Raw genomic sequence first — 9,419 nt, 5'->3', positions numbered from 1 at the left:
GGCTGAGTAGTATTCCATAGAGTATATATACCACACTTTTCCAATCCATTCATCGGTTTGTGGACATTTAGGTTGGTTCCATGTCTTGGCAATTGTGAATAATGCTGCAATAAACATTGATGTGCAAGCACTTTTCTGACTGAACGTTCTCCTGTCTTTTGGATAAATACCCAGAAGTGGGATTGCTGGATCAAATGGTAGTTTTATTTGTAGATCTTTGAGGAACCTCCATATTATTCTCCACAGTGGTTGAACTAGTTTACATTATGGGGACTATATATTGACAACCCAGTGTTTAGTTATCTGCCTTCCTCTTATTTAGCAGCATCTGATTCCTTCACTATCTCCCCTTTGAAAGTCTAGTCTTGGCTTCCTTATCATCATAATTTACCATAATGACCTTTCCATTTCTCTCTCTCTCTCTCTCTCTCTCTCTCTCTCTCTCTCTTTAGAGAGATTTTTGCTTTGGGTCTGTGTACTCACAAGAGGGACACAGAGAGACAAAGTGAGAAATCACCCCCCTAAAGGGAATGGCCATGCCACATTTCTTTTTCCTCCATACTCCTCTCAGGATCTTGGGCATGCATGTACATATGCCTGGAGTGAATTTAAGCCACTGCATATGGGACTCAAACTATGGTCAACTATGTGGGAGTCCAGTGACACAACCACTACACCATCCACTGGTCCCCCCATTTGTCTCTTTTACAGGCTGCTCTCTGTAAGTAGTAGAGTTTCTAGGGTTCTGCTTCTTTTCCTTATTCTCTCCCTAGCTTGTTTTAACAGGATCCAATCGCTCTCAAATGTATACTTCCAGCCCAAACCTCTTCCTTAAGCCTGATTCATGTAGCCAATTATCTTGTTAACATCTTCTTGAATATCTAATAGGCACCTCACATTTAATATGGCACAAAGCTCCTCCTCTGGTCTACACCTTTCAGATCTTCCCCATTGAGCACTCAAGATTACCTACATCTAGAATTCATCCTCATGAAATTTACATTTTCCTCATATACCAAATCTATTAGTATCTCCCATAAGTACCATCTCTTAAATATAACCTGCATGCTGTTGTCATCAAATCTAGTCCAAGCTCTTGTCTCTTCCTTGCTCATTTATACTCCATGCCTTTCACAGCGTCAAGGGTAGTTGTGCATACATCATGCTAAGCCATCCCTGGCCCAGTTCCCAATGGCCTCCCACTGGACCAAGAATAAAATCTGGACCCCTTCACATCACCCATAAGACTTAAAATATTCAATGTCTGGGCTCCCTCGCTGGCCTTATTTTCTCCATTATATCTCATCCCTGCCTCTCCAGTCAACCCTGGCCTTCTCTCTGCCCCATGAATAGACATCAAGCACAAGGCCATCTCAAGGTCTCTGTGCTATTTCCTCTGCTTACCCTGCTCGTCCCCAGCTCTTCATATTGCTACCACTTCCTCATCATTCACATCTTAATTAAGGCCTCCTCTTTTTAATATCCCATTTCTCTTCCTTAGAGTACTTATCAGTCTTATATCTTCTTTACTTAGACACTTACTGTCCTCTCTCCCAGAAACTATTTTCTCAGTGCCTGGCAAATAGTAGATGTTTAATAAATACACATGTGGTGCTTAGCTGACATTTCCACAACACGGTCAGACTCAGCCACATTATGACCACAAGGCTTGGCTGGCTAAATGGAAGTAGCTAGAGGGAAGCTGACTGGTTCAGAAAAATTTTATTCACACACCTTATGGGTACAGACAGGGAAATAATTGGTCTGAACTCTTAGTTCTTCTTTAAGAAACTTGCCTTTGACTTTTGAGAATAGCTGTCTTCAAAACAGGCTGATACATTGAATAGGGTCTTTAAACATCTGTACATCATGTTAGAAGATTTCTAGTTGTTTCTCACTAATATAAATATAAGAGTAAATTAATACTCATTGGCTCAGATTTCTAGAACGGACACCCCTATTCCCATTTTAAAAATAGAATACATGAAACTCAAACATGACCCCATTTTCCACTCATCATATCTCCACTGAGGGATAAGACATTCACTCCATGTCCTAGGAAGGCAGACTTGGGTAGGAATACTTCAGGGTTCTCTTGGCTCCTCATTCATGCTCACTGAGCAGGACTTGGATGATGAATGAGTTTGATTAAGAGTATGTTCAGTTAAGCTCCTGTAGTCTCTCTTCTGCCTCTCTCTCTTACCACTAATAGGGTGTGCTCTCATCTGTTCCCTGCCACAAGACAAGCTGTCTGCTCTGGGCAAAGCCTGTGGATATGGAATAATGCCAGTGACTAGGAGCTACAGTAGGATGGCACAGAAGGTAGCTCACTGTGGTGACATAGCCAAAACACACCCTTTGGTCTGAAGTAATAAATGTGTGATACTCTTGATTGGGCTGAGGTTTGTGTCTGTTAGTTCCAAACTTGAGCAGGGCAGAACACTGTTACTTATGGACTTCTCTTAAACTCCAAGTAGTAGGACTGACTCAGTGTCATAAATTTCAATGTGAAAGTTGTCATAACTTTTTAAAGAATTATTTATTTATTTAATTTAATTAATTATGTTAAATTTGCTATAGGGCATGTGTATTCACCAGACACACACACACACACACACACACACACACACACACACACAGGAGTGGGGGAGTGAGAAACAAGCCACCAGACCCAGACTCAAACCATAGTTGGCCATGTAGAAGCTCAGTACCTTAACATGGGATTTCATACCACCTGCTGATCCATCAATAAATCTTTTTTTGGAGAGGTTTTTGTTATAGGGCGTGTGCACTCACCAGAAAGACAGAGAGAGACAGAGAGACACAAAGGGAGCAATCACCCCCCAGGGGGATGGCCATGCCGCAATCCCTTCTCCTCCATTCTCCTCTTGGGATCTCGGGCATGCACACACATGTGCCCAGCGTGAGTTTAAGCCACCGGGTCTGGGACTCAAACCACAGTTGACTACATGGGAGTGCAGTGACATAGCCATTATGCTAACTGCTAGCCCCAATAAATCTTAACATAACAGATATTAGAAGTATTTCTGAACCCTGAAAGTCAGAACTATTAATCATAAGCGTAAAATTCCACATAATTTCATATAATGATAACTGATATTCCATGAAGGCAGCAAAATGATGACAAAAAGATTAAGTTTCAAAATAAATATGACATGAGGGACCAGCAGTTAGTGTAATGGCTGTGTTGCTGGACTCCCACGTAGTTGACCGCAGTTTGAGTCCTGGACCCAGCGGCTTAAACTCACACTGGGCGCATGTGCGTGTGTGCCCAGGATCCCGAGAGGAGAATGGAGGAGAAGGGATTGCAGCATGGCCATCCCCTCTGGGGGGGTGATTTCTTGCTTTCTATCACTCTGTCTCTCTCTGTCTGGTGAGCGCACATGCCCTATAGCAAAAATCTCTCCAATCAATCAATCAATCAATCAATCAATAGGACATGCCACCAGTTCCCCACTTGACTCTTTACAAATAGTTTTGGGTGTGTTACTCTAGTAGCTTTGGGCAAGTGAGATCATGTACATGAAGTGCTGGGACTTAACAGGTGCTCAATAAAAGTGAATTCCCTTCTGCCTTCACCATGCTATGTGACTCTGAGTTAGCCAGAGATTCTAAGTCTCTCATAATGTCCGTCTGTTATAGTCATTAACATTTTCAGTATTTACACTAACTGAATGCATTATATGTACAGTTCGATCTCTTTCAATCACCAAGTGAACACGTGAGGTAGGTACATGGGTGGGTGGTCTTATCTCATAGATGAACAAGTATGCCTCAGATGGTTGATTACTTGCCTAAGATTTGTAGAATCAGGTCTCAAACTCATTTTGGACTCTAAATCCAGAATTGTCTCATCATCTGTATGAGACACATGGTGATGTTTACTAGCTATTCTGATAGATAGGAAAACTGAAAGCTGGCAATATACACATGAAAAATCTAGAACAAATGTTAGAATAACTTTTGGAGGGCCAGCGGGTAACATGGAAGTTGGAGGAGAATGGAGGAAAAAGAATTGCAGTGTGGCCATTCCCCTTAGGGGGTGATTTATCACTTTCTGTCTCTCTGTGTCTCTCTGGTACACACACCCAAAGCAAAAATCTCTCTAAAGAGAGAGAGAGAGAGAGACAGAGAAATGGAAAGGTCATGATGTAAAGTCATTGGACCCCACATGGTCAACTGTGCTATTTGAGTCTTGGACCTGGTGACTTGAAAAACACATTGGGCATGTTTGGATCCATGTCCAAAATCCCAAGAGGAGAATGGAGGAGAAGGGACCATGGTATGGCTATTTCCCTTAGAGATTGATGTTTTACTTTCTCTCTCTCTATCTCTCTCTTTCTCTAGCTAGCTCATGTGCCCTAATGCAAAAGAAACAAAAAGTAATCAATAACATTTGGATATGTTTCCTCACATCATTTAAAAATTCCTTCCCTTTTCTTATATGGTTTCTCTTTCTAAAAATTTAGTTTCTTTATTGATTTGTTTGTTTATGTACTCATTCATTCATGAGCAATTCTTGAGTCTCTGCTATGAATATCTAGCAGTGTAACAGGTGATGAGGATCCATGATGTCCGCCCTCTCCGTAATGTTGGGGAAACAGATACACAGACAGATAATCAAAACACCATGTGATGGTTTCCACAGGGAAGGAATGTGCTAGGTGGTCAGCTTCTAAGGAGGAGCAGTTGAGAAAACCTGAAAAGGGTGAGATCATAGACAGAAGGCTTCCCAGGAAGCTTGAATCAGTCACTAAGGGGGAGAGGAGCCGACTACTGTGTCTGAGCCCCAGTCTCTTGGCTGTGAAATAGTGATAATGTTAGTGACCACCCTATATTGTCGTTAATGGACATGTGACGCTTAGGTAGGTGCCTGCCAAGTAGCAAGCCCCACCATAAATGGTTGCTGTTATTACTTTCACCATTTCGTTCAGGAAAATGCCATTTCATTTTAGAAACCAGATTTCATATGGAATAGAATATGATCCAGCAATTCCATGCCTGGGTGTCTACCCAAAGGTTAGGAATGCACCAAGTCAGAAAACCACTCACACATCCATGTTTATTGCAGCATTGTTCTCAGTTGCTAAGACATGGGACCAACCTAAAATGTCCACAGATGAATGGATTGAAAAAGTATGGGATGTGTACACTACGGACTACTACTCATCCATAAAAAAACAATGATAACCTGGCATTTGATAGAAAGTGGATGAATATGGAAGATTTACTGCTGAGTGAAAGCGAGACATTGTGTGCCCCACCTAATATATGCTGAATGTCGGCATTCTGTGGCAAAAACTGAAATATTTGACAGTATAAAGGCATGGAGAACAACTGTGGACATTAGAGACAGTGTGAGAGGAGAGTGGGAAATGGGGAAGGGTGAGAGGGAGAGAATCAAGAGGAAGAAGAATAAGAAAACCATTTAAGGAACATAAAAATGGAAAATTATCTCCTGATGATAGTATGCATGGTAATATCTTTGATTGAACCAATATACAGTATATTCAGGGTGGGAAAATTTATTTGGTATGCTGTAATTATACACAGTGATTGAATGTTACAAATAAAAAAGAAATAATAAAGAACAAACAAACTAACACCCTCACATTCTTTACACACTCACCAGCTTTGGGGATGAGGTTAAAAGAACATGAGCACTTAAGCCTGAGTTCTAGATAACACTAGAGAAAATAATGTTTAACTTTTATTTATGAAAATTTTAAAGAAATATTTTACCTGATCTCTTCTTCCTCCTCTTTCTTCTATTGCTTGTGGAAGGCAGTATTAATATGGAGGTTTTCTAATTTTCTGTCCTTAAACTCTGCTATTTTTCTAGAGTGTTTCTGGTTGTCTGAGGCAGTTATCTCAGTGTGATTTTTTTCCCCACCCTAATCTCTGGGATTTGTTTGATTCTTGCTAAATTCTGCTCCTCTGTGACAGATGTTTGTATGTTTGATTGCAATGTGAACAAACTGGAAGTCACAGAAGTCCTAACTCAGATGGCTTAACCCTCTATTACAAGCTTGGTCCAGAGGCTGAATGGCTTCTCAGGGCAGGCAGTCCACTTCTGAAAATCCCAAACTACCCTAGGTTGTTGTGTAATGAAGCTCCCTGTTAATTGTATTTGTGTATGTACCATCCATGTCTTCCTTGTCCAAGGTGCTTCAGTGAAACAGATGTATAGGCACAGGAAGTGTATGCGTATGTCATAGAAGACACTGCAGGAGATTTTGTTGATTTCATATTGCTTTAGAAGGAATTATGTGAAAAACTTGAGTAAGACTCCTGAGAAAAATGAAGACTAGTGCTGCTTTGTTATGCCTTTTTGAGAGTAGGATTCAGGTAAATCAGTGGCCTAAAATGAACTTAGCCCAGAGTTTTTCTTACTTCCTCTTTGATAACAGTTCACAATGCCACAGCTCAGCATAGATAGCAGGGCTCAACTGGAATTTAGAAAATCCATGGAGTGAGTTGGTATGCCAACTATATCACATTTCTCTTCTTGAGAGAGAGAATGTCGGGCTGCCAGTGGCAATAGAGTGTAATGTGAGAGGAGCCAAAAGATAGAACATTTGAAGAAAAAATTTAAAACTCTGTGACTTAATCGTATATTGATGAAAGGGTCTATTTATCCCTTTATCAGGCTCCTAACTTGAATATATCACTCTTTTTCTTCACGTCTCTGTATTTATTTGATGGGAACTTTGACTTGAAGTATAAAAAAAGTATGTGTAGCCATGAATGTGGTTCTAAAATATTAGTTGGCCCTACAAAAGCAATTATATGTTTAATGACTACATCTTTTATAGGTGATATTAACACTATATTTTAAACATATATCTTATTTTTAATTATTTAATTTTCAATGTTATTAACAAAACTAAAGTTACACCAGTGGCAATAGAGCTTGATTTAGAAGTGAATTAAGCATTCTGATGATTATTGGGTAATTTGTCAGTTATTGGAATTAGTAGAAAAATACCTATCTTACAGTTTATTATGCATCATATTATTTTGTTTTCACTGCCAACGAGTGAACTCATAAAGCATATGATACATTAGGTGTGAGATTTAATACAATTTTATTTTTATTATTGTTGCTGCTACTGTCAATAACATTAAGAAATCCATTCAATTTACAAAGAATAACCATTAGCTTTGTTTATTCAAAGGCATTTTACTATGTGCTTCAAAGATACTGAAACTAAGTTTTAGAAATATCTAAAGGCAACACAAATAGTGATCAACCTAAGTATTTTACAAATTGAAGAAGAGTTAAATCTATTGAATTAAATACACTTGAACTTGAAATAGATTTAAGAATTTAACTTATTTTTTGCACCTGAAAGAATTAGATTAAATATTTATTACATAGGCAGCAGAAAAACTTTTTAAGCCTCTTCATGAAGTGAAAGGAGTAATAAATTATGGACTAAATACTCACTTATATGTAAAATAGATTTATTTCAGAAGGCAAATTATGCATTGTTATTAAAAACTCAAACTTCAGCTCTGGAATTAGACAGGATTTGGTTCAAGTTCAGCACCACTGCTTACTAACTATGTGAATTTAAATAAGTTATTTGATCTTTTTAAGCTTCACTTTCCTGTTCTGTAAAAATGGAATAATAAAACCTTCTCATATAGTTATTAGAAGAATAGCTGTGATTTTTAACATACTGTTTAATAATGATTAGCAAGTAATGAATGATACCTCTAATTGATATTATTTTGCATGGAAAGTTTAAGAGTGTTAAGCTCTTCCTGATATTTGGATTTGGATGAAGAGGTTTAAGTGTATGAAGGAATATAAAAATTTCATGAATCAATGCAAAGATTACTAAATGTTCTAAAGAAAAATTATGTATTTTTAAGAGAGATTTTTGCTACAGTGCATGTGCACTCACCAGAGAGAGAGAGAGAGACAGAGAGACAGAGAGACAGAGAGACAGAAAGTGAGAAATCACCACTCATGGTAGATGGGCTCTCCACAATCCCTTTTCTTCCATTCTCCTCTTAGGATTTTGGGTATGCACACACATGTGCCTGGCATGAGTTTAAGCTTCCAGGTCTGGGACTTAAACTGCTGTCAACTAAGATGGAGTTCAGTGACGTAACCAGTATGCCATCTGCTAGTCTCTATTTATCTTTTTAAATAAGGACACTTCACTCTGCTTATAAAATCTGTGGAATTCTGTAAAGCCAGGAATTTAATTATAAGAATTTACATACAATTCATGTTTTTTAAAATAATTATCATATTTAACTTTATTTATTCATTTAATTTGACGAGAGAGAGAGAAAGAATGAAAGCAAGCTGCCAGGTCAGGCACTTGAACCACAGTTGGCCATGCGGGAGTCCAAGGCCCTTAGCCACCATGCCTCCTGCCAGCCCCCCACACAATTCATGTTTGTCTCATTATAATGCAGGATAAACTGTGAGACTTTTCTGTACTTTTATTTATAAGAACAACTAAAATTAAAGGGTGAGGATTTAGGGAAATTACCTCTATTTTTGTTTTTAGCAGTTTAGCATGTTTTCCATATTTTGTTTGGTGCTTTAAGAAAATCATTCAGGACCAGGTTGAATTGGGTAATTGTAAACTATCACAATCAATGAAATCATGATATATAGTTACATATGTTTACAGGAAGGTGTGATATCAGTCCAGTTGGGATAAGACAATAGAAATAGCAGTAGAGGGACCAGCAGTTAGTGTAATGGCTATGTCGCTAGATTCCCATGTAGTCAACCGTGATTCGAGTCCTGGACCCGGAGGCTTAAACTCATGCTGGATGCGTGTGCCTGTGTGCCCAAGATCCCGAGAGGAGAATGGAGGAGAAGGGATTGCAGCATGGCCATCCCCCCTGGGGGGTGATTTCTCACTTTCTGTCTCTCTGTCTCTCTCTTTCTGGTGAATGCACACATCCTATAGCAAAAACCTCTCAAAAAAAAAAAAAAAAAAACCAGTAGAAGTAACTAAGGCATTTAGTAGCTAAAACAAATCATGTGCTTTAAAATTATTAGGGGTCAGTAGGTGGTGTGTGGTTAAAGCACTGGACTCCCACTTGGCTGAAAGGTCCTAGAGCTATCTGCTCTGGACCCAGAGGCTTGAATGTCACACCGATTGCCATATGCATGCATGCCCAAAATCTGGAGAAAAGAATGGAGGAGAAAGGATTGCAGCATGGCCATATCCCCTTGAGGGTGATTTCTCACTTTCTCTCTCTCTGTCTCCTGGTGATCACATGCACTCTCTGGTAAAAATCTCTAAAAAGAAAAGTGTAATTATTTTGCAAAGAAACTACAGTTAGATATCATTTCACCTCAGCTAGAATGGCTATTTTAAAAAAAGACAAAATACAGATAATGCTGACTAGGATGTAGGGAA

The sequence above is a fragment of the Tupaia chinensis genome, unplaced genomic scaffold (genome assembly GCF_000334495.1).
Source record: "Tupaia chinensis unplaced genomic scaffold, TupChi_1.0 Scaffold000085_1, whole genome shotgun sequence".
In the NCBI taxonomy this organism is placed as follows: domain Eukaryota; kingdom Metazoa; phylum Chordata; class Mammalia; order Scandentia; family Tupaiidae; genus Tupaia; species Tupaia belangeri.
This window is presented reverse-complemented; position numbering follows the sequence as displayed.